This window comes from Schistocerca piceifrons, chromosome 2, assembly GCF_021461385.2.
Source record: "Schistocerca piceifrons isolate TAMUIC-IGC-003096 chromosome 2, iqSchPice1.1, whole genome shotgun sequence".
In the NCBI taxonomy this organism is placed as follows: Eukaryota; Metazoa; Arthropoda; class Insecta; order Orthoptera; family Acrididae; genus Schistocerca; species Schistocerca piceifrons.
In genome coordinates, this window is record NC_060139.1 from 269232676 (window position 1) to 269257181 (window position 24506).

Genomic DNA, 24506 nt, shown 5'->3' on the forward strand with positions numbered 1-24506 from the left:
AAATTAAGTAAGTTTTCTGCAGGTCTGCCTCGGTGGTTGTGTGAAAATAAAAAAATCGAAGGGTGCGATTTTCAAACCTCCGATGGCCGTAAGACTTTATTTGTGACTAACTGCTGATTTCACTTTTGACAATGGCTTGATAATGCAGAAAATGTTAAGTTACCCCTTGGATCAGGGTCCATTTCAATCTATTGGCTAACCAAAAAATCACTGGGAAAATCAAATCAAAGGTCACCTTCAGTAGTACGTTGCGTAGTAAGGCAATACACTGTTAAACTCAACTTTGGGCTCACGCCTCTTCAACTATTTCAAAAATAATTTTGCAGCATATGATTGAGCCATGCTGTGGCTCGTGTTGGTGCTCTTTGTATGTTTCCGCCCTCTATTGGAGGCCAGACCGTATCGTTTAGTTGGTATGGTTGCGGTTGTTTGTCTTCTTCTCGTCTTGACTGGCGCCACTCATTTCGCAAGCGTTGCCTGTCCGCTAGTGACGGCAGCGGTAGGTATCGATATATACTAACTGTTGCCCTATCTTTCGGGCGACGTTGTTGTTTTTCCGTGTCGTGTGAGTCTGGCAGTTGGGTTGGGGACTTAGGAGCCAGGTCTGCGCAGTGCGAAAACACGCTGGGACCGCTGGTGGTGCGCATGGACTGCCAGATGGAAGGGCTGCGGCCACGAGGGTGCACGACCTCGTCGTAAACCGGATCCTGCAGGCCTAAGGCCTGAGTGCATTTAAATTCAAGTAGAGAAACTTCGACCACTGTGATATCTTGCGATTCTCCAGTGCCTTGGGTTCGCGTTGCTGCCCGTAGTGTCGCTGAGGTGAAGAGCAGCGAGTGGAGTGCTTGGGGAAGGCGGATCTGATTAGCTTTCCTCTCCTGCTTATTACTATTTACTGCGTTAAGCTTGTAACAATTTGTTAAGTTCAACCAGCGGTATTTTGCCTGCCTGTTGGCCGCTAATGCCCCAGGTACCTGCCCTGGGGGCTAGTGTATGTAACGGTGGTGTACGTTTCCTCGCCTTGCCACAGCTGTCTGGTAAGGCGTGTAGTTTTGACAGGTTTCTTGATTGTAGGCCGTTTGTGATTCTTCTACCCTGGTGGTAGTGATTCCTTTGTCGTTCCGGGCGCTCTAAGCACAGTATTCTGGGGGCCTAGTACAGTCCGCCGGTTCCAGGTTTGGCGTGTTGTTCCATTCTTGTATTTGGTTTACTGGACGTCAGGTAGCTTCAGCAAGATTATCATTAGTCATTCGTTGGACTGCCACTAGTCTGAGTTACCATCTTGTGAAGTGAAAGCAACTTTTGGGTGCCTATCACATCGCTCGCGAAAGTGTTTGTTGCCGGGCCTTTTCAGAGGTCGATACCTGGAGCACCGTCTGTCATTGGTCATTGTGTTTTATTATTGTATTATTTATTACCATTCCTTGTAATGCCTACATTAAAGGCTATGTTGTTGTTGTTGTGGTCTTCAGTCCTGAGACTGGTTTGATGCAGCTCTCCATGCTACTCTATCCTGTGCAAGCTTTTTCATCTCCCAGTACCTACTGCAACCTGCATCCTTCTGAATCTGCTTAGTGTATTCATCTCTTGGTCTCCCTCTACGATTTTTACCCTCCACGCTGCCCTCCAATACTAAATTGGTGATCCCTTGATGAAAGGCTATGTATGTCTAGTTAATAGTTCTGGTCACCTTCTGGAATAAATCTAGCAGTATAAGGGTGGTGTTACAAGGTTACCATCATCTTATTTCACCTGTTTGGTGGTCAGTTCCTTGCTTCTTTTAATTAACCTTTCTTGTATTTGCTGTTTTGCAGCAGGTTTCTAAATTTTTTATATAATTGCCGTTCCTGGAGTGTAAGGCCTTCAGCCGTGATTGTGGTCATTTGCTTTGGAAAAAAAAAAATCCGATATATGTATTTTAGCAGTGAGCCTTAAAACCTTATTTACTGCCATTCCCGGCGTCTGAGACCTTTTGCTGCGTGTGTGGCCACTTACTTTTAATATTTTAATACATGTGAGTTGTAATTGCAGCGAGTTCTTAAACATTCTTAATTTATTGTCATTCTTGGCGTGTAAGGCCTTTAGCCGAGATCACAGTGGCTTTTTTTTTTTTTTTAACATTGTCTGTACCTGTATTTTATGGTGATTTGCTAAATTGTAACTCACTGAAAACACTATTATTTACACAGTTGTTTATTTCTTCATTAATATCGTGTGGTATTTTTTAATTTATTGTTGAGTCTGGAATTACTGTTTTAAAAATATATGTTTCTAACTGTAAAAGGCAAAAAATAGTAACTGACTACGGCCCCGTCCACAATCGTAAGCGAATCCTGCCTTCTCTTGACTATCAGGTTTCAACGATAAAGCTCCAGTTATGCTCTGCCTTATACGCATACGTGATTGACTGCTAATTAAAAATTAACAACTGATGAACTTCTAGCAACTGGAATGTCTCCGATATTAGTCAGTGTAAATACAAGCCGTATTGGAGAGGTAAGAGTTGTTAGCTCATACATTGTGCCACGTGCGGCACTACTACCTAGATTGACTGTACCTGGCCTCAGTCAGCTGTTGGATACACTTGTTTTCTGGTCTGCACTCTCCAGTCAGTCGGTACATGGAGCCACGACGAAAGGTACTTACTCATTGCTCTCGACGGGCCTTACCATAAGTTGCGAATGCGATTTTTTTTATGGAGCCAGCTACACACGCTGAACGATCGCGAGTCTGCTGTACCGTGGATACTTACAGCAGTAATTATGGTGTGGCTCACCAAGTACCACAAACAGGTGATTTGGTGTGGCCATTTTTTAATTACCACTCTCCGATTGTGTGACGACGGGGTCTATTTAAACTGCCTTCGTGGCATACGCCCTCTTCACGTGATCCCATATGGAGGCTGAATTTGTATCAGTGTACATCGTTAGTAGGCATTTTTTTGATTAATTTACGCTGTTTCTATGAATCTCAGTGCTCACTGCAATTTAATGTTCTTCAGTAGCGAAAGCACTGTCTTGACGCACAGCCGGCTTGTTAGTCATGTATTCAGTACTGCTATGCTGTCTGACTGCATTAATAAATAGTTTCCTTTTACCAATGCTAAGTTGTTTTAAGGTACAGTGTGACATTTCTTTATGTTTGTATGAGTTTTAGTGGACGTTCATAAGCTGAAGTACTTGTTACTGCAAAATGAGCACTGGTTCCAGTGGACTACTCCAGGAAGATAACCATTGTCTTCATGGTCCCATGTAAATCAAGTTTTGGTACCGACCTGTTTGTAACTTATTGGAAAGGGCACGTGTTTTCCTAAAATTCAGTTACAAAGAAACTCAATCGGAATTTAAAGAAAACTGGTGGTCGTCATTTTAAGAAATTCGATCAGAGAGTATTTTTCTAAATATTTCGTTTTTAAATCTGAGTAAAAATTGGAAGTACTTTTCCACTTGTCGTAACGATTATGCTTAATGTCTCGTGATACTGTGTAGAATCTTAATGTGTCAGAGGGTTTAAAACATTTTGGTGTCCTCAGTCTGATTGCACTTATTAGGACAGGTTTTTTTGTTCAAATAAATCTGCACTTTTCATAAATAGTTCTGATGGCTCTGAACACTATGGGACTTAACATCTGAGGTCATTAGTCCCCTAGAACTTAGAACTGCTTACACAGTTAACCTAAGGACATCACACACATCCATGCCCGAGGCAGGATTCGAACCTGCGACCGTAGTGGTCGCGCGGTTCCAGACTGTAAGCGCCTAGAACCGGTCGGCCACACCGGCCGGCTCTGCACTTTTGTTTGCTGTTTGGGTTATATTATTAATACATGAATAAGAGTTCAGATGTTAACCTTAACTTTATCAGTCGGTTCCACCCTTTTTGTCCACTCAAACCAGCATTTATTTCCAGCCATTGAGAAAAGCGTTCTTTTATTGACCGTGTAGCATCAGGCTGGTGCCTTACGATTCAGTCACACGCGATGCAAAGGAGTGCTGCGGGTTGCTGCCATGTCAAGACACCTGCAGCTCGACTAAGCTCTTCTTACTTGCATCATCACTGCAATATTGTAAATAAACTGGTAACAGTTTTGATAGCATAAATTTTTAATGTGGTGACCGGTTTCAATCTTATTATAAGATCATCTTCAGACATAGATGTGAGTACACCACCAGCCACAAGCAAGAGGGTTGCCATGTGCCACCGCCTCCGGCAGACATCTATGGACTGAAAATGATATTATAATAAGATCGAAACCGGTCACCACATTAAAAATTTATGCTATCAAGACTGTTTCCAGTTTATTTATAATAATTATAGATCGCTGTTTCCTGTGATAAGAACTATTTTCTTTAAGATATTAACTGCAATATTGAGAGCGCCACATACACAGGATACAGCCAGCACTAGCCCCAGTCACGTGACGATCGACAACATCCTGGTATTCCTCCGGTGGGCGGTGTGTAAAGGACAACACCCCAGGAACTCGCTAGACTGTGCGAATTCCATTTCCGACTTGGACTGCCGTCAGTTTACTCGTCAGAATGCAGCACTCGCCAATGAAACGAAAGACGTCACCAGTGACAATTATTCAGACTCTGCCTAGGTCCGTGTTTCTCTATAGTCGTAGTGTATTCTGCTTGTGTGTTCACGAACTATTATCGTTTTTGTGACAAACCTTCATTAAATGAGAAAGATTATTCAACTGCTTTTAATCGGATGCTGTTTCAGTTGCTAACGTTGTTGTGCAGCAATAAAGTTCTGTGGTTCTGGGATACATCGGCATATTTCTCTGTTTATGCATATAACAGATTAAATGTAAAGTGAAGGTGGAGGGGGAGGAAGCAAAGGGCAGGGATTATTGACGTCGGCTGTATCGTCACATTACTCGGAATCAGCGGTGACGAATGGAAATGTGTAGCGTAGTGGAATTCGAACCCGGGACCTCCAGCTTAACGTGAAGGTGCGTTAACCACTGCACCAGCCAGGACACAGTGTTATCGCAACTGTGCAGAGTATCTCGGCACGCCTCGCGGCCGACCCACATTCCCACCGAGCGCCACCTATCCACAGCCCCTGTCCATTTCCTCCTTGATCGCCACACTGAGACTCCTGCCAGCTTTACATACAGTCAGCCAATACTTGCAAATAAGGATATACATCCATACACACATCACCGTTCTGTAATTCACAATGAAGTGCCTGACATAGGGTTCATCGAACCCCCTCTGAGCTATTTTGTATTTCGACGTAACTATCGTCAAGTAGTGTGTCTGAATGAAATTTAAAATGTTTATTTGACACCACAAACGGTCGTCAAGTCACAGTCAATAAAACAATGAAACTTTTAAAAGGTTACATAATTAGGTCATTTCAAATGTAATCACAAACCTGGAAAACTGCATTAATAATTGCAACCAAACTTCTTTAGAATTTTACGAAATTTACACTGAAACAAATAAATTGAAACAAAGACAACAAAAGTAGGTCAGAGGACGTCACTTCACACCTTATTGCAGTGTAGATGAAAATTGCATTGGCATGAAACATGTTATATACTTCTGCATTACATTCTGCTGTCATACAAGGATCGTTTTACGAACAAAGGCTCACAGGCTTTAAAATTAATTGTTTTTCTTTATTGTATTTCAGTTCCCAATCCAGGGCGAGCTGGCAGCAGCATACGCGCTACTCTTCAGCCAAGAGACATTAAGTATTTAACACAATGATATTTAAAACAAAAGGAGAAAATATGGTGGAACATAGATATAAAAAGAGGGAACATAATGGAAAAGAGCATACAAAAGGTGGCGCCTGTAAAAATGGAGATAAAAAGTATTTTACACAAAAAACCATACACTGTAAGGATTTAAAGAACATAAGGCGAAGTAAGGCTGGAGCATAAAAGTTTCAGAATGATAAAAACTACCACGTGATGGGCGGCGTAGCACCGAACGTTCATGGACAGCAAAACTATATACAAGTCAAGCACAAGATTAAAGCCACAGCGCTGTAGAACATCACCGAACACAACACTGATACAGCACACTGATGACGAAGAACGAACTGGATCTGCCAGAGGTAGGGATATGAGGGAGAAGGGAAGAAAGGGGGGCCATACTAGAGGGGCAGGGGAGAAGGGGGGACTGAATGGGGGGTGCGCCGAAGGGGGTTGAGGAGGGAAGGATGGAAGAGGAAAACAGCCGAGGACTGAGTGCGAACACTCAGTGGGGGAAGGAGGAAAAACTCCTCTGAGGGAAGGAGGGGTGTGGAAAGGGGGCTCTGGGGAGAGGAGGGAACAAGGCTGGGCTATATTTGGTAGGAGAGGTAGACGTCTAGACGAAGTTCATCACCTGGGAGGGAAAAGTGATGGAAATTGCCCTGATAAAGAATATGGAAGGTGGAGGTGGCGAGAGGGGGGATACAGCGACAGAGGTGTGGCAACGGTTGGCGGGGGTTGTGGAGAAGAAGGAGGACACCAAAGGGTGGGGGTTGATAAAGACTGTAGATAGTGTAAAGGATGCGGATATGTTGGAGGAAGAGTAGGAGGTGGGGGCAGGGGATGAGAAGCTGTGTGTGGGATGGAAGGTAGATACAGAAGGCAAGGCAGAGATCCAAGAAACGCTGGCATAAAAGTGGATAGGACAGATGAGGGATTTGTATGTGTGGAGGATGGTGGAAGGATGCAATCCCTCTGTCTGGCCAGACAGGAGTTTCAGGAGGCAGAGGCAGGAATCGGCTTTCCACTGGATGTCAGGAGATGAGGGGTCCAGGTGAGGTGACGGTCGAGGGTGAGGCCAAGGTATCTCAGGGTGGGGGTGAGCTGGATGGGACGACCATAAATTGTTGGGTATAAATCATGGAGACAGAAAGAGTGGGCAGTGCGGCCTATGATGATTGTCTGGATCTTGGAGCGGTTGACATGAAGGAACCACTGGTTGCATCATTGTACTGTTTGCACCAAGTGGCGGGTTTGAAGGATGCATTGGGACTGTGGAAGGGTAAGGTAGAGAGCCAGCAAGGCGGTATCATCAGCCTATTGGAGGAGGTGTACAGGTGGGGATGGCTTGGGTGTACGAGCAGTGTACAGGAGATAAAGGAGAGGGGAGCAGACGGAGCCTCGGGGAACGCCAGTGGCGCAATGAAAGATACGGGAGTTGATACCATGGAGGGTGACATAGGAAGGAAAGTGTGAGATGAAGGAAGCGACCAGAAGGACAAAATTGATAGGCAGGGCATAGGTTTGGAGTTTAAAGAGGAGACTGGGATTCCATACGTGGCCGTAAGCATTTTGAAGGTTGAAGGAAACAACAATGGTGGAGTGATAGGAGTTAACTTGGAGTGAGAGAAGGTGGACGAGGTTAAGCCACACTGAGTAAGGGTGAGGAGGTGGTGTTAATTAAGGTGGCGGTGGATACGACGGCAGAGGATGGATTCGAAGACCTTACTGAAGGTGGAGGTGAGGCAGATGGGACGATAGGAAGAGGCGGCAGAAGCGGGTTTGTTTCGTTTGAAGAACAAGAAGATGCGGGAAGTCTTCCACAGGTCGGGATAGAAGCCGGTGGAGAGGATGATGTTGTATAAATAGGCAAGGTCAGGCAGGGAGGAGAAGAAGCATTCCTTGAGGTGGCGGCAGGTTACACAGTCGTGAGCAGAGGCTGTGTTATGTTTTGACTGGTTTAATATCTTGTGCTGTGATTGGAGTGTTGATGTTGGAGGGGGTAACTGCCCCAAGTACTGGAGACTAGGAGCTGAGTGAAGCGACCGAGGTATCGGCGCGTTCCATGATGGTGGGCAAAAGGAAATAATCAAAGTGAGGAACATCAAGGACTGAGAAGACCTCGGAAAGGTGAGAAGCGAAGTGGTTGGCTTTGCTGAAGTTGTCGGGAAGGATGCGGTCATTATGCAGAATGGGGTAATTGAGTCTTACAATTAAAAAAAAAAAGTGCGTTTAACTAACATCATGGCGAAAGCTGCCATGAGATAAAGTAGTTATCATTGTCTCACCGTAAACTAAAAACAAACAGCAAGCTCAAAACTAGAACGCAGGAGGCAATCGTACTCTGTTCTGCTAATGAAATCTTACAAAGATCCCGTAGATATGTACAAAATAAGCAATTAATTCAAATTAGATATGTATGTAACGTACTATGTTAATACAAAAGTACGACCATCACATGTAGTGGGACAGGAAGAGTTGAGAGGTAGGGGAAGTAAACAAATGATTGATACTCAATTTTTTTTGTCTTTGACTAAACTGAAGAGTGTATAGCAAGCACATGACAGTGCCACAGTGACATGATGCAGCACCATGACAAGCTAAATATTGTTGTAAATACAGTATAAAGTGATAATACTGTGTTAACCATTCCAATGCTGTTATCCACTATTACTTAGCTACGCACAGAATAAGCAGTCAGTACAAATTTATTACATCTGTAACGCAATGTGTCAGTACAAAAGCACAATCATTAGAGGGGGTGGGAAACGAAGGTATAATAACTGTACTGTAAGGAAACTTCTAGCTGTAATCTGTTACAGTTCGTATACCAGGATCATGCGCTCTGCCAACCGTCTTTAAAGATTGTAAATAATGAATAGTACCTTCTGGTTAGTGTCTACGTTTTAGAGAGAGACATCTTCGTAGAAATATGACAGTGGTGCGTTCTGGACTCTATGTAGATCCTCTTTCGTCTCCTGTTTTTGTTTGCTACACTTATGCCCTGTAGTGATTTGATGTACAACCAGGCAACTGAAGCGATGTCATCCCTGCAGATTAGTCTTGTGTTAGCCCAAAATGGGAGTGCATCGTCTTTATAAGATTTCATTAGCACAATACAGTACGTCGCGGTGCTGTTCTCTCTCTTTCTCCTTTTTATTTTTTTGGTCGTGTGAGTCTTTGCAGAATGATCGTCGCATTACTGCAAGACGTAATGGTATATAATATCTTTCATACCAATGCGGTTTTCGTCTACACTTGAAACGTCCCCTTAGAAAAATTATACATGACTGTGCTTAAACTGACACACAGTACATTTAGCGCAACGCAATCTGACTTTCAATAATCCCTACAAAAGAATGGCCCTGACTAACAATAACCCATACCTTTCATGAATCACTTACCTCACAAAAATCTTCGTTACTCAAACTACTGCAATACAGCGAGCGCCACTACTGCCAGTTAAATAAAAGATTCAAACTACTGAAGGCACTAACTACTGATAGGCGTAGTTAGCAAATGAAAGATTTTGATAAAGAACAAACAATGTATTTACCTTAATAGTGTTCAAAAGTCATAATGTATATATCAGTTCATGACATCCAGTCTTACAAATTTACTGTCTCTGATGGACACACGTCCAGATCATCCGCTCTCAAAACTCCGCCATTTCTCTCCCCACATCCACCACTGCTGGCGGCTCACCTCCAACTGCGCAATACTACACGCTGTTAACATCCAACTGCCCACCACTACAATAGCGTTTACTCCAAAAATGCAAACCAACCACAGCCTTCACACAGCACAGTCAGTGATTTTCATATAGAGCGCTACGTGGCGTTACCAACATAAAAACCTAAACAGCCTACTTACATACCCCCCATGCTCCCCACAAAAAAATTTACAAATTGCTTTGGGCAGTGGCCAATACAGATTTGAAAAAAATTTCCATAATTACAATAGCAAAGATATCAAATGCACACACTTATTGATACAATGTTTGTCAAAAGCTAAAATTTTCTCACAGTCCATAAAGACAGTCCTGGTCATTCATCACAGTAAAATTGCAGTTTTTTTTTTTCAAAGTCTGAGCAGTAAAAGAAAATGCACACAGAAGTAGCGGATTTCCATGCAGTCTTTAACAAGTAGTGTTGTCCTTTCAACAGAAAGACAGTACTGACTCTTGACATGCAGACAGGTAATGGGCCACAACAGAGCATACCCATAGCAGAGTCAGTCGAAGTTTCGAAGAATATTGGTAGGTAGGTCATCACAGAGCAGACCCACTGTGGTCTTGGTAGAAATAATGGTGTTGTTGGGTCATCAAAGGTGTAGACCATCCGCAGTCCTTCTAGAGATGGCCAGCAGCCATCTGTTGCGACTGTGCAGGTGCCCAATCACCATCAAATAGTCTTGCGGACAATATAGCAACCATAACCACCACTTGTGCACTCACAAACTGTTTTTGGAATTGACCTTAGAACCAGCAATGCTGCTAACCAGTCTCTTGCTGAATTATCAACACACGTCCAAAGACTAACAGTCCTCTTTTTTTTCACATATTGTGCATATACTATGACCAACAGAAATGTTTTCACCGAAATGAAACTTAATTAGAAGAACGTGTCTATACAATTATAAATTTACAACATAAGAATACAATTACAAAGGTACAAAATACATCATTAAAGAACATAAAAATACAGATAACATTTGTGGTAATGCAGGCTTTAAAAAAGAATCGAAATAACATATACATCAGTGTTACAGGAATTATGACATAAGTAAATACATAAAAGGTCAGAATAACTTTCGAAACATCAACTTCACATGTGAACATTAAAACAAAACAGAATAAATAATGTCTAAACATCTTTACAAAGTAAATAAAATATTACAAATGCAAATTATATTTGAGGATAGCAGTATTACTCATCATAGTGAATGTAGCTGAGTATTAGAAAAATTCTACAACATAAGTCTTATCAGATAAACACATAAAGACAGGAAAAACACAAACACACAAGGTACACAAACACATAGCGGAATAACACAAAAGGACAGGACAGGGTTTGTTTTCAGTGTGACGTTTGCTACTGCAGTCCAACCCAAAACTTCATTCCATAGATCTTCCTCTTATTTTAACATTTGGTCCCGCAAAAGAATCCTATCCAAGCATGCTTTCTGTATTCCTATTCTCCATAGTTAGTTTCTTATATAGTCTTCCCCCTTTTAAGCTAACTTACGTCTACTGAGCTCAGATATATATACTAAGGGACGAGGCAATGCAGTAACACACAGCAAATTAACACAAACAGCAATGACAAAAAATGCAAATTGCCAAAGAAAGCAGCAGTATATCTAAATTAGCAGAGCAAATGCAACATTACAACTAGTATGAGCCAATGTGCAGCAACAAGAAAAATAAATCAGTAGTAAAACTGGCCTTAATACAATGTAAAATTCAGTAGAACTATGGCTGGCAAACAGCAGCAGCAAATACTATAACTTATATCTAGACATGACAAAGCTCAAGCAGAAAAAATATTACAGTAAAGATGGCCATGTCTAATACCTATGTCACATCTTAATGTCTATGTAAATAAAGTGGTTCACCACAAGTTATTGTACCATAAAAATTACCAAGAACTTGAAAAGAAAATTATGTATGCAGTTACTGTTATTAATCCCTTCTTATTGTTCTTTCCTTTCCAAGTGCTCCTTTTTTGAAGAATGTGGATCATAAAATTAATATTTACCAGATCTGTTGACAGAAAGTGTTCACATTAGCAAATGTATTTAATTTAATTTTATAAAACCAATGCTGCAACACAGCTGGAAACCAGATATCAAATGAAGTAAGTAACTATGTAAAGTAAAGCAAAAAAACGTAATTCAATAGCGATGTGGCATTTCATAAGTCAGTAAAAGTTCTCTCAACTCTTGTAGAAAGACACTTGTCATAATCAGGTGTGCAGATGTAAGAACATTTCCCATCAATTCAGAAGCATTTCACTAAGTAGCACCAAGTACGAGCTCCACAGTATAATCATAGGTTTCCAAGTAATGAGCGTGTCGGATTTTGCAATGCTTTCTACAAAGGAATGTCAATAGCGAAGTTAATCGCCTCTTTTTTCTCCACCTAATGGCTTTTTCTCCAGGTGGCTGGTGCAGCTGGGTGCCCATAACGCATTATGTCAAGGTCATGTATCTTTTTTACCAAAATATTCACGACAGCAGCTTACACTACAGTGACAGTCTCATATAAAAATTTTCACAGGTTGAAAATTTGCGTTACAAATGTGTTGAAACAAAATCCTATAAATATAACAGTGTCCAAAAAATATTCGTCGGCATTGTGATACATTAACGCATTTACACACATTTCATAACTCTTAAAGTACGATCCTTGGTTTACAACATCCTTTTTCACAAATCAGAGTCCCTAACCACTACTCATTATTCCTTACCTTATTACACATATACATATTCGTCGACACGTCAATCTTGCGTCGACACTTCAATAGGTCATCATAATAAATACGTAGCATAATCAGATTCCTCATATAGCATCAGCTTATTGAGCGTAAACATACCTCAACAGCATAATACACATTGTCATCGTAATAATAACATCATAAAAACTCAGCCAAATCTCAAAAACGTCATAGCTTTCTGCAATAACTTCAAAACCTAAAAAAAAGATTCTCTGCTCATTTCAATAGTGTTATCTACCTCAAACATACTTTAAAAATCATGATCCCATAACAAATACATCATTCAAAGCTCTCATAGTATCACAATGGTTCCGAAAAAATATGAACAGTTCACAAGGTACAGACATAATACAATTTCATTAGTGTGAAGTTATCCAACTGTGTAATTGCATAAACATGTGTCACTGACATAGTAAAAAAAATGTTTGTTTCTCTCAGTTAAATGATCAGATAGCTGTGTAATTCTGTCTTACAGAAATATGGTACCGATGTGTAAAGTTGTATAAGCAAATACCATATTAGCTAGGGCTCCTTGTGCTTGCCAAACACATGGTACACAGAGTAAGCGTGTATCCCCTTGAGGATTAATGTAATTATACCCTCAGGTGTTACAAATTACAGAAATGGAATGAAATGTATCACTGAAAATCCTTGTATCATTTTAATTCAAAAATCTTTGAACATAAATGTTTTAAGTACAAAATCAATCACTCAAATACGTGTACTATAGCACTAAATTGTGCATCTTGTTGTAACATAATCTCTGTCATTACTTGAGGGAAAAAAAATGTGCCAAGTATCGTAATTACCGTCGTCCGTAAGCAAAGTTCTGTGGAAGTCAATGTACTTACCCCGTAATAAACAAAAGCGAAATGCTATGTGTATAGATATCATAGTTATTACGTACAGTACCGTTATCAAGAAAGTACTGTAATGTAATGTATTTTTGTGCTATGGAAGAGGCGGTCTCATTGTAGCTATACCACAAAAGTTACTACTAAAACATGTTTTCCTTTCCAGAAGAATTCAGAAAAACTGTGCAGAGATAAAACAGATACACCGCAAAAGCAACAATGTAAATTGTGTCACACATTAGTAGCGTCAAGGTAGAATCGTGTAGCTGTCAAATAAACTAACCACTGTGTCATCTGGTATCTCTCACAAAGTACTTTAAATCCAGAATGTATTTTCAAGTAAACCAAAATGTTGCATTAAAATCTCATTAGCAGTACCGGTATATGTTCTAAGTATGTGAGTCTTATAGTCGTTAAGTAATCGTGCAACTAACAAGCAACAATGCACACACACAATAACACTGTGTCGTCTGTTCACTATAACAATTCACTCATAAATACTGTCTAACTATGTTCCCTAGGTTCTAGACTGGATAGTTAACTTCAAAACATTGTTGCATGTTAACAGTTTCTCAGTGTGACAAATTGTACTAGTAGTGTGAAGTGAAAAATTTTATGGCAAAGACTAAGTTAAAAAGCAGATTATCTTTCAATAAACGGTTTTACATGTGAAATGTGGTGCAATCCTTTACTCTTCATGGTACTCAGAGTTTCAACTTGAACGCAATTATCATGCGGTATACGTCGCTAAAGAATACTGGAATTTTTCTCAAGGTTAGCGTCTATGTTATTTTTCTCTGACCCAGCCGGCGCACGCGGCTGCCTGCGGTGCGAGTCATTGTCTTTCTCTTTGTTGGTGCGCGTCTTTATTAGGATTTGGAGATCTAACTTCTACAAATTCACCTCGTCGAGGGGGCACTGCCCTGTTTGAACCTCGCCAGTTCTGATGAAATTCAGGTCTGTCGTTATGATTATATCGTCTGTCGTTATGTCGGTAATTTCTGTAATTAATTTCTTGTCGGTCACGTGGTGTAGAACTTCCCCCTGAGTAGTAATTCCGCGGAGGACCGTTGTGTCTGAAGTTATTCTGTCTCCCATGATAATAATTTTTTTGGTTCCCATATTGTCTGTTTCTCTGATTGTCTCTGTGATAGTCGATACCGCGGAGATGTGATCTTTCCCCGTAATTATTACTACTCTGCCAACGGTTGTCATACGGGTGGTGTCTGTTTTGGTCACGATTTACGTTGTAAGAATAGCCTTGTCGTGTCCAGTTATTATTTCTTTGATCACGGAATTGTGATGGATGTAACCTGTAATTGATGTGCTCCTGTTTTGGCGTTCCGCGATTGTCAGTGTCAATTTCCAATTCTTGTAACGGTCCCTGAAAAGCTTCAATGTCGTCTTTGCAACGTCCTGCCAAAAAATATGTCGTAAATGTTCGGGCAATTTGATTAAGCATATATGGATGAGTTCTGAGGGACTGTAACGGTTTGAAAGATACTGATTCTTGTGCAACATGTCTTCAAAATATCTGACAAGACTGGGAAATTCAGATTGTTCGAAATGTTTCATCATTATGATGCTATGTTTTACTCGGTCTTGTGTAGCTTGGGACCAATATGCTGAGAGGAAGGCATGATAAAATTCTCCTTCACTGTGACAATCGTGAATGACCGATCACATTCCTACAGCTGGTTCATTCTCTAAATAGCCACAACTAAATTCTAATCTGTGCTCTAATGACCAGTTGTGAGGAAAACAATGAGAGAACTGATGAAGCCACGCTTGTGGATGAAAGTAGTTGCCGGAATTCTTAAAAGTTTTGAATTTACGTGTAGTAATAAACAGCTTATAGTCAAAATCATCATGTCGGCAAGTCGCATATCGGTCATTGTTACTTCGTTTCGGCGGTTCCATCTCAAAATTCGGTGTATTACCTTTGTATTGTATTTTATTGTATTACCTGCGGCAACTGATCTTGTACTTCCCGGATTTCTCTTTTGTACTGTGTATTGATTTGATTTTGATTTTGTTTGAATTTTCTAACTTGTTCATACACTTCTGTGTCAGTGAAGGCTACGGGTCTTGTGTCATTCAGATCGTCATCTACCTTTGTAGATAAGTTAGTGAACTGATCCGAAAGTTCGGCTACTGTCTCCGATAGTGAACAGATTTCCTCAGTGTGTTTTTCTGAACCAATTTTCAGAGTGTCCATTTGTGTTGAAATCGTATCTACTGTGTCCTTTAAGTTTTCCTGAGTTTTTGCAAGTTGCGTAACCGAATCGGTAGATGCAACTGAATCAGTTTTAACTTCCAAGGTGTCGTGATTTTCATGAACAATAGTTTGCAGTTCTTTTATGACTGCTTCGTGATTCTGTAATGCATTTTCATGACGCGAAAAAATAGGTAGAAAATGCTCACAAATTTGTGTTTTTACGTCATTACAGACTTTCTGACATTTCCATTCGATTTTAAGTAACTCAGCAGTTAAACCTTCACGTGTTTGTTCAAGCGTTTGTTCCATTGAGTCTAACTTTTGAAGTTGTTGCTATGTTTGTCTCTGATTTTGTTCCATCGTGTCTAACTTTTGCTGTGTTAGTCTCTAACTTTGTTCCATCGTGTCTAACTTTTGCTGTGTTAGTCTCTGATTTTGTTCCATTGTGTCTAACTTTTGAAGATTTTGTCCCATTTGTTTCTGATTTTGTTCAAGCGTTGTGTCTAACTTTTGTAGCCTTTGTCCCATTTGTTGCATTAACTGTAATAACAATGCACTGGTGTCTGAAACATGTTCCTCAGTGCTTTTTGAAAAGCAGAAAATGTGTGTTGGCTTATTTGAGAAAACGGTGAGGACGCAAAACCTAAATCTACAGTATTTGCAAGATTGTGTCCTGTCATTTAGGATTCCTGAGGCGAACTGTTGCCGACCGATCGATCGATAATGCTTCCCTGTTCACTAATTGTTTCACTGTCTACGCCATGATTTGCAGTCCACTACATTTCCCTATGCACAATTACCAAATTACTACTTTGAACATTAGTTAATTCATTAGACGGTGGCGCTAACACACTGCTTTAGTCTTTACTGTCATTTCTTAGTTTACCTTGGAGCCTAGTGTTACGTTTTTCACGCGCCATTATTGTCACAATATTTCACACGACAACACAGAAAAGCACAATTTGAAGAGCAAAATAAGAAAACGCATTAGCATAGCACTGAAAATTATATCTAGTTAATTGCAAGCGCAGCTGCGAGTTATTTGGTGCAAATCTGCATTGGTGCCACAACTGTTTTACTGTACAACAATGAAAAACTACAACTCCAAAGAAGATTCTCTCTACAATTACGTGCTAGCAATAAACAATAGTTACACTAGTTACACAAACTACAAGAAAAAAATCAGAAGATTCCAGTGAGGTATCCTCGACTAAGGGTCGACATATGAAACATCCCCATAGAAAAATTATACATGACTGTACTTAAACTGACACACAGTACATTTAGCGCAACGCAATCTGACTTTCAATAATCCCTACAAAAGAATGGCCTTGACTAACAATAACCCATACCTTTCATGAATCACTTACCTCACAAAAATCTTCGTTACTCAAACTACTGCAATACAGCGAGCGCCACTACTGCCAGCTAAATAAAAGATTCAAACTACTGAAGGCACTAACTACTGATAGGCGTAGTTAGCAAATGAAAGATTTTGATAAAGAACAAACAATGTATTTACCTTAATAGTGTTCAAAAGTCATAATGTATATATCAGTTCATGACATCCAGTCTTACAAATTTACTGTCTCTGATGGACACACGTCCAGATCATCCGCTCTCAAAACTCCGCCATTTCTCTCCCCACATCCACCACTGCTGGCGGCTCACCTCCAACTGCGCAATACTACACGCTGTTAACATCCAACTGCCCACCACTACAATAGCATATACTCCAACAATGCAAACCAACCACAGCCTTCACACAGCACAGTCAGTGATTTTCATATAGAGCGCTACGTGGCGTTACCAACATAAAAACCTAAACAGCCTACTTACACACTGCGTTAAGGAATGAAATGACTGATCAACCAAAAATTGCCATGACGCCTTGTGACCCGTTTCTACTGCCTTTACCTCAGTTTAATGGTTTTGGTGTATTTTTCGTAATATTTGAAAGAAGTGCGGTTGCAATTATTAATGCAATTTTCCCGTTTGTGTTTACATTTGAAAATGACGACTCAGTGCGTCGAAACCAGTTATGTACCCTTTTAAAAGTTTTATTGTTTTAGTAACTGTGGCTTGGCTACCGTTTGTAGTGTCAAATAAACATTTCAAGCTATTTCTTTATCATTCTACTCTCGAACAATGCGCGGGGAAAACGAAACTTAAATCTTGCCGCACGAGCTCTGATTTCGCTTGGTTTATTACGATGATCATTACTCACCATGTAAGTGGAAGCCGAAAAATAGTTCCACATTCAGAGGAGAATGTTAGTGATTGAAAAGTAGTTAAGAGATCCTGTAGCAACGAAATAGCCTTCGTTTTAATGATCGCTACCCCAAGTCGCCTACCATAGCCGTGATATTCTCTCCCTATTTAATGACTATACAAAACGAGCTGCCCTTCCTCTAATTCTTTCGATGTCCTCCATCAATCTTATTTTGTACAGATCCCATTCCACAGAGCGGTATTCTAGAAGAGGACGTAGAAGCTTAGTGTAGACAATCTCATTAGCAGATCTGTTTCATTTTCTAAGCGTTAACCGAAATTCAGCTGATTCCTTCTGGGTACTCGTGTGGATAACTTCACACTTATTTAGAGCCATTTGTCACTTTTCGCACGGTAATCAACAAATTCTGAACGCGTAGTGGTAGATGGAGCTAGACGCACGGGACATTTCATTTCATAAATCGTTAGAGAATGCAATATACCCAGATCCACAGTGTCAACAGAGTGCCGTGAAAACCAAATTTCAGGCGTTACCTTCCACCACGGAAAAGCCAGTGGCTTACGGACTTTGGTTAACGAGCGAGAGCAGCGGTGATAGAATTGCCATCCCTAACAGACAAACAGCTCTGCGTGAAATAACCATAGGAAACATTGTGGGACGTACCACGATCGTATCCTTTAGGACAATGATGCGAAATTTGACGTTAATGGTCTATGGCCGCAGACGACTGACGTAAGTGCCTTTGCTAACATCTCGACATCGCCTGCAGCTCCTCTCCTGGGCTCGAGATCATATCGATTGGACCCTGGAGTGGAAAACCGTAGCCTCGTCAGATAAGTTCCAGTTTCAATTGGTGAGAGCTGATGACAGAGTTCGAGTGTGGCACAGACTCCACGAAGCTATTGATCTCAGTTGTCAATAAGGTACTGTGCAAGCTGGTGGGCTGTGTTTACACGGAGTGGATTAGGTCCTCTCGTCCAGCTCAACCGATCATAGGCTGGAAACTGTTGTTTGGCTACCTGGAGAGTATCTGCAGCCACTGACGGACATCATGTTGCCCAAGATGGAATTTTTGTGGATGACAATGCACCATGTCGCTCGACCACAATTGTTTGCGATTTGTTTGAAGAACGTTCTGGACAGTTGGAGGACCTGACCTGAATCCCATCTAACATTTATGGGACAATATCGACAGGTCAGGTCTTGCAGAAAATCCTGCACTGGCAACACTTTTGCAATTATGGACGGCTGCATAAGCAGCATGGAGCTCAATATTTCCGCAGGGGATTTCCAACGTCTCTTGTTGAGTCCATGCCATGTGGACTTGCTGCACCACGCCGGGCAACAGGACATCCGAGACGTTATTAGGAGATATCCCACGACTTTTGTCACCTCAGTGCATGAGTGCTATCGACACGAGATCTCAAATTGATTCCCTGTTTCGGAACTTCTGGGAGGCTTTTGACACCGGTCTTCACAAGTGGCTTCTAAGTATAGTAGCAGTTGTGTTACTAGATTCGTAATATGCTATCAGTTCGTAGTAATTGACGGGAAGTCATGGAGTGAAAGAGAACTAATGTCTGGCGTTTCCCAGAGAAGTGTTGTAGGCCCTCTGCTGTTAATAATCTATATAAATGATTTAGGAGACAATCTGAGCAAAATTGTTAGATTGTTTTCGGACGATATTGTCGTTTATCAAACAGTAAAGTCAAAAAGAATTGCAAAATGCTTTAGACAAGATATCTTTATGGTGTGAAAAGTGCAAGTGACTCAATAATAAAAAGTGTGACGTCCTCCAAATAAGTACCAAAAATAATCCGTTATATCTCTGTTACACGTAAATCACACAAATTTCTACATCTAATTACGTACCACACCATCATTGTATGTCCAATGGCTAAGAGTATCTTGTACTGCTAATAGTCATTTCCTTGTATGGTCCAATAGGAAAGAGCACGAGAGAAAAACAATCATCTCTACGCCTCCGTAAGAGCCCTAATTTCTCTTATATTCGTGAACTTACGCGAAATGTAAGTTTCCAGCAGTGTCGCTCTACAGTCAACTACAAATGCCGGTTCTTTAAACTTTCTCAACAGCGTTTCGCGAAAAGAACGTTTCCTTCTCTCCAGGGATTTAAATTTCAATTCATAAAGCATCTCTGTAATACTTGCTTGTTGATCGAACCGAACTCGGATGTGCATCGACTGAAGCCTATCGAGTTGCAGATGTCCCTCCACAGACTCAGATATGAAATCAAAAGCTGCCGTGCAATTGAAATGTTAGAAAATTAATGGGCCTAGCAAGTGAGTTATTACAAGCAACAGTAATAGAGGGTTCGTCTATCTACTAAGATTAAAGAGTAATCCAGGCTGATCCACACATATTGTATTCACAAGTGGAAGCAAGAAGAAACATGATTTGATAATAGCACAGTAAAACGTAAAATCTTTAGACATTTCTAGTTAAACACGACTGCAGTACGACAAATCCCGAATGGTTGTAGTAAAGAAAAGGATCAAATTAACAATTCGTAACTTATAAAAATGCATATATACCATTCCGCTGAGGATATGACGACTCCTTCAGTCTCACGTTGGGTGAAGATATTACAGACAAAACTCCAGTCACACAATGTAGGCTTTCAAGGCCGGTATTGTCTTCACTTAAAACTTCCGGGCTGATAGTTTTATACATCGACCACGCCTGCAAGCTGGGAAGTTTAAAGTGAAAACTCCAATGTCCTTGAATCTTTAGCGAGGCACCAATTACTTAGTAAACTTGTGAAACAAGATCCCATGAAGTTGTACACTACAGAGCCAAAGAAACTGGTACGCCCGCGTAATATCTTGTAGAGCCCCCAGCGAGTTCGGGTAAGTGCCGCAACAGCTTCTGGCATGGATTCGACTAACGTCTGAAGTACTGCTGGAAGGAAATGACACCATGAATCCTGCAGGGCTGTCCATAAATCAGTAAAAGTACGAGGGTGTTGAGATCTCTTCTGAACAGCACGTTGCAAGCTATCCCAGATAAGTTCAATAATGTTCTTGTCTAGGGAGTTTGGTGGCCAGGGGAAGTGTTTAAACTCAGAAGAGTGCTCCTCCAGCCACTCTGTAGTAATTCTGGACGTGTGAGGTGTCGCATTCCCCTGCTGGAATTTCCCACGTACATCGGAATGCATAATAGACATGAATGGATGCGGGTGATCAGACAGGATGCTTACGTACGTATCACCTCTCAGAGTCGTATCTAGACGTATCAGGGGTCCCATAGCACCCCAACTGCACACGCCTGGCACCATTACAGACGGCCACCAGCCTGAACACTGTCCATGGATTCATGAGGTTTTCTATTTGCTCGTGCACGTCCATCCGCTCGATACAATTTGAAACGAGACTCGTCCGACTAGGCAACATGTTTCCAGTCATCAACAGTCCAACATCGGTGTCGACGAGCCCAGGCGAGGAGTAAAGCTTTGTGTCGTGCAGTCATTAAGGGTACACGAGTGGGCCTTCGGTTCCGAAAGCCAATATCGAAGATGTTTCGTTGAATGGTTCGCACGCTGAAACTTGTTGATGACGCAGCATTAAAATCTGTAGCAATTGCAGAAAGGTTGTACTTATGTCACGTTGAAACATTCCCCTCAGTCGTCGTTGGTCCCGTCCTTGCAAGCTCTTTTTCCGGCCGCAGCGATGTCGGAGATTTGATGTTTTACCTGATTCCTGATACTCATGGTACTCTTGTGAAATAGTCATAAAGGAAAATCCCCATTTCGTCGCTACGTCACAGATGCTGTGTCTCATCGGTCGTGCGCCGATTATAACACCATGTTCAAACACAATTAAATCTTGATAACCTTCCATTGTAGCACCAGTAAGCGGTCTAACAACTGCGCCAGACGCTTGTTGTCTTATACAGGCGTTGCCGACCGCAGCGCCTTATTCTGCCTGTTTACGTATCTCTGTATTTGAATATGCATGCAGACACCAGGTTCAGTGTAGAAATGTGTCTATATTCTAACAGTCCTCATCTAGCTTTCGCCTTGGCAGAAATATCTTACAATAACTTCTGTCCGCTGCAATATGTACTGTACGCGACGTCTTGCCGTCCACGGTTGGTGCCAGGTGCTGGATGTGAACACCATCTGAGGCTTGCAGTTTCCGAGTGTGTGTCTCTGTCGACCTTCTGAATGCCACCAAGTTTCTAAGTGTGCCGTAGTTGTCCGCAAAATTCATGCTGCTCCCAATTTTTCATGGAACACTCACAAAAACACACTCATCTGCTGGTCAAAAAGTTTCTCAGTTGTTCTCCCAATGGGAAATCTCGCAGCAGAACTTTGCTACTATGTCCGACAAAATTTCTTTCAGTGCTAGCCAATTCCTTATTTTTCCACATTGGCAACATTTTAACAATTTAACATCCATCTCCCATTCCTGAGAGAAGTTCCTGCACTAACCAATGCGAACAGCACCAGTGCTTGCTTTTCTCGAAAAATAGTGTGCGATCCAGCACTCCAGCTCCTTTATCTTAGACACTGTCCAATCATCGTTCCTATCACTACTTTCTGTATTGCTGAGGTCAACGAACTCCTTTGCCTGGCAACAGGATATCGGAACCCCGACTATTTACAAGATGCGGCCGACATTCCATTCCAAAACACGAGATTTGTAATCTCACGAGCCGAATGAGATCTTATATACCTTACCAGAAACCTTTGCAATATTCTTTTGCGACCAGTGTTTGGCCTGCAGCCAGAATGAACCGTATGAACCGTGTGAGACCATTTTAGCTGAATGAGCAACACGTAAAGAAACGCACAAGTCCAACACAGTCCCATCTTTCTCTTCAGTGCACATTCCTAAGATCCATTCGACGACATCCGTCCGCAAGATGCCTGTCTGCTACACGACGCATTTTACACAACACCCTGAGGGCCGCCGGTTGTTCAGGGGCGATCGTCCTGCACCGCGTTTGGAAAGTCTTCAGATTTCAGACTACCTTGTCCCTTTGAGGCACCCTTTCAGCTCATGGCTAGCAAGCTGTCCCTAGTCGGAAGGCCCTAAGATTGCCAAATTCCCCAGCCCTGTACTACATGCAAACGAAATACTCAGACTTAATCAGGTTTACTTTAGAGGAGGACGGCTCGCTCTCTTGAAACAGTCTGCAGTGTGGCTCCTCGTCGAATGCTTTCTGGAAATCTAGAAATTGGCATCTTATTTTAATGTAAAAACTCGAATAAATCAAGAAAATGGGAAAATCTATCACATGAACGAGAATTAATTAATGATAATGAGGAGCAAAGACAGTCTGGCCCCAGCCTGAAGCGCTTAAAACGTTACACCTAGAAATTTAAGCAACTTGTCTGTGTAGATCAGCATACTACTCTATGAAATTTCGTGATTGCCGCCGGATTACGTCGACTTCTTGCCACGATATTTTGGCTGACAACCTTACCACATTCAAGCTTCTGACATTCCACGCCCTGACTTGTATAATGTTATCCTTTCGTTGATTATTCAATCTTTTTCTCATGCTTCATGGTCAACTCCTCCTTGGCAGTCCACTCCCGGAGATCCAATTGGGGGACTACTCCGGAATCTTTTGCCAATGCAGAGATCATCATGACACATTTTCAATTACAGGCCACATATCCTATGGATACACGTTATGTGTCTTTAATCCAGTGGTTTTCATTGCCTGCTGCATCCTCACGCCGTTGATCATTGCTGATTCTTCCGCCTTTATGGGCAGTTTCCCACCCCAGGGACAAGTGAGTGCCCTGAACGTCTGTCCGCTGCTCTGTCCTCTTTGTCTAAGTCGTTGGCAGAATGAGGGTAACTTATTATGCGGGAAGCCTTCGGCCGCCAATGCTGATTACAAATCAAAATTTGGAATTTCGAAACCGGGACCGAGGACGTTTTGATTACTAATCATAGACGCTACCCTCTTTTTTTTCTTTCTTCTTTTTTTAATCGTTCGTTGCATTTGTTCGGGGCGGACGTCCCATTACACCCATCGAAGTTCGTCGTTGATCCGTTAACTCAGTTTTTTTATTACAGAAGGCAGCTAACCCTCTGACCGAACATGCTGACCTACCGTGCCGGCTCTGACGACAGCGAAAAAGTTCGAAGCAGGGTAGCTTGTTTTGTATTATCGCGAAACACGGGAGAGAGTGCCACGCGTATGATACACGATCTGGCGTGTCAATCATTAAAACAAACGCTTTTTCCGTCGCGACGACATATTTTCACGAAACTTCGATAACGAAGTTTCTGCCCCGAATGGTAAATTTGTTTTTAACTTCCACCTACTTATGGACAAATAACCATTATGACAAAATGAGAGAAACATGAGCCCACACAGACAGATTTAGGTTTTCACTTTCCCCACGTACTATTAGAGAGAGCGGCGGTAGAGAAAGAATTTGAAAGTGATTCTCTGAAACCCATGCGAAGCATGGCATATTGCACAGTAGTCATGTCAATGTGGATGAATGGATGGATGGGACGGTGCATGACTAATATTAACGACTCTGTGCTCTCTACCACACGCCAATTGATGAAAGGAAAAGTGACCGTGGGAATTCCTCTGTAAGTTCATTATTCTCACTTTTTATCATGTTCGCTACACGAAGATGTACTGGGTGTGACATAATTAACTGTGTAAACGCACACAGTCGGAAGTACGCGATTCTAGAGGCGAAAAATTGGCAGTAAACATGGGCTCTAAAACCCCTACCTTACGAGCTGTGAACACTTCTTGAGGAGAAGGAGTGTGTTTCACTGCAGCGATGATGAAGTGGTGCTCATAGCTGTTAAGGCGTTCATTTTAGAGCATGAATTTACTGGGACTTCTTTACTTTTAGGAATCGTGTACTTTTAACTGTGTGCGCTTGCGCCATTATTTGTGATATATTCCGCATCATCCTGACAGCAGAATAGTCGTACAAGATTCGTCGAATACATGTTGTCTAAATTTACCAAATAAGTTT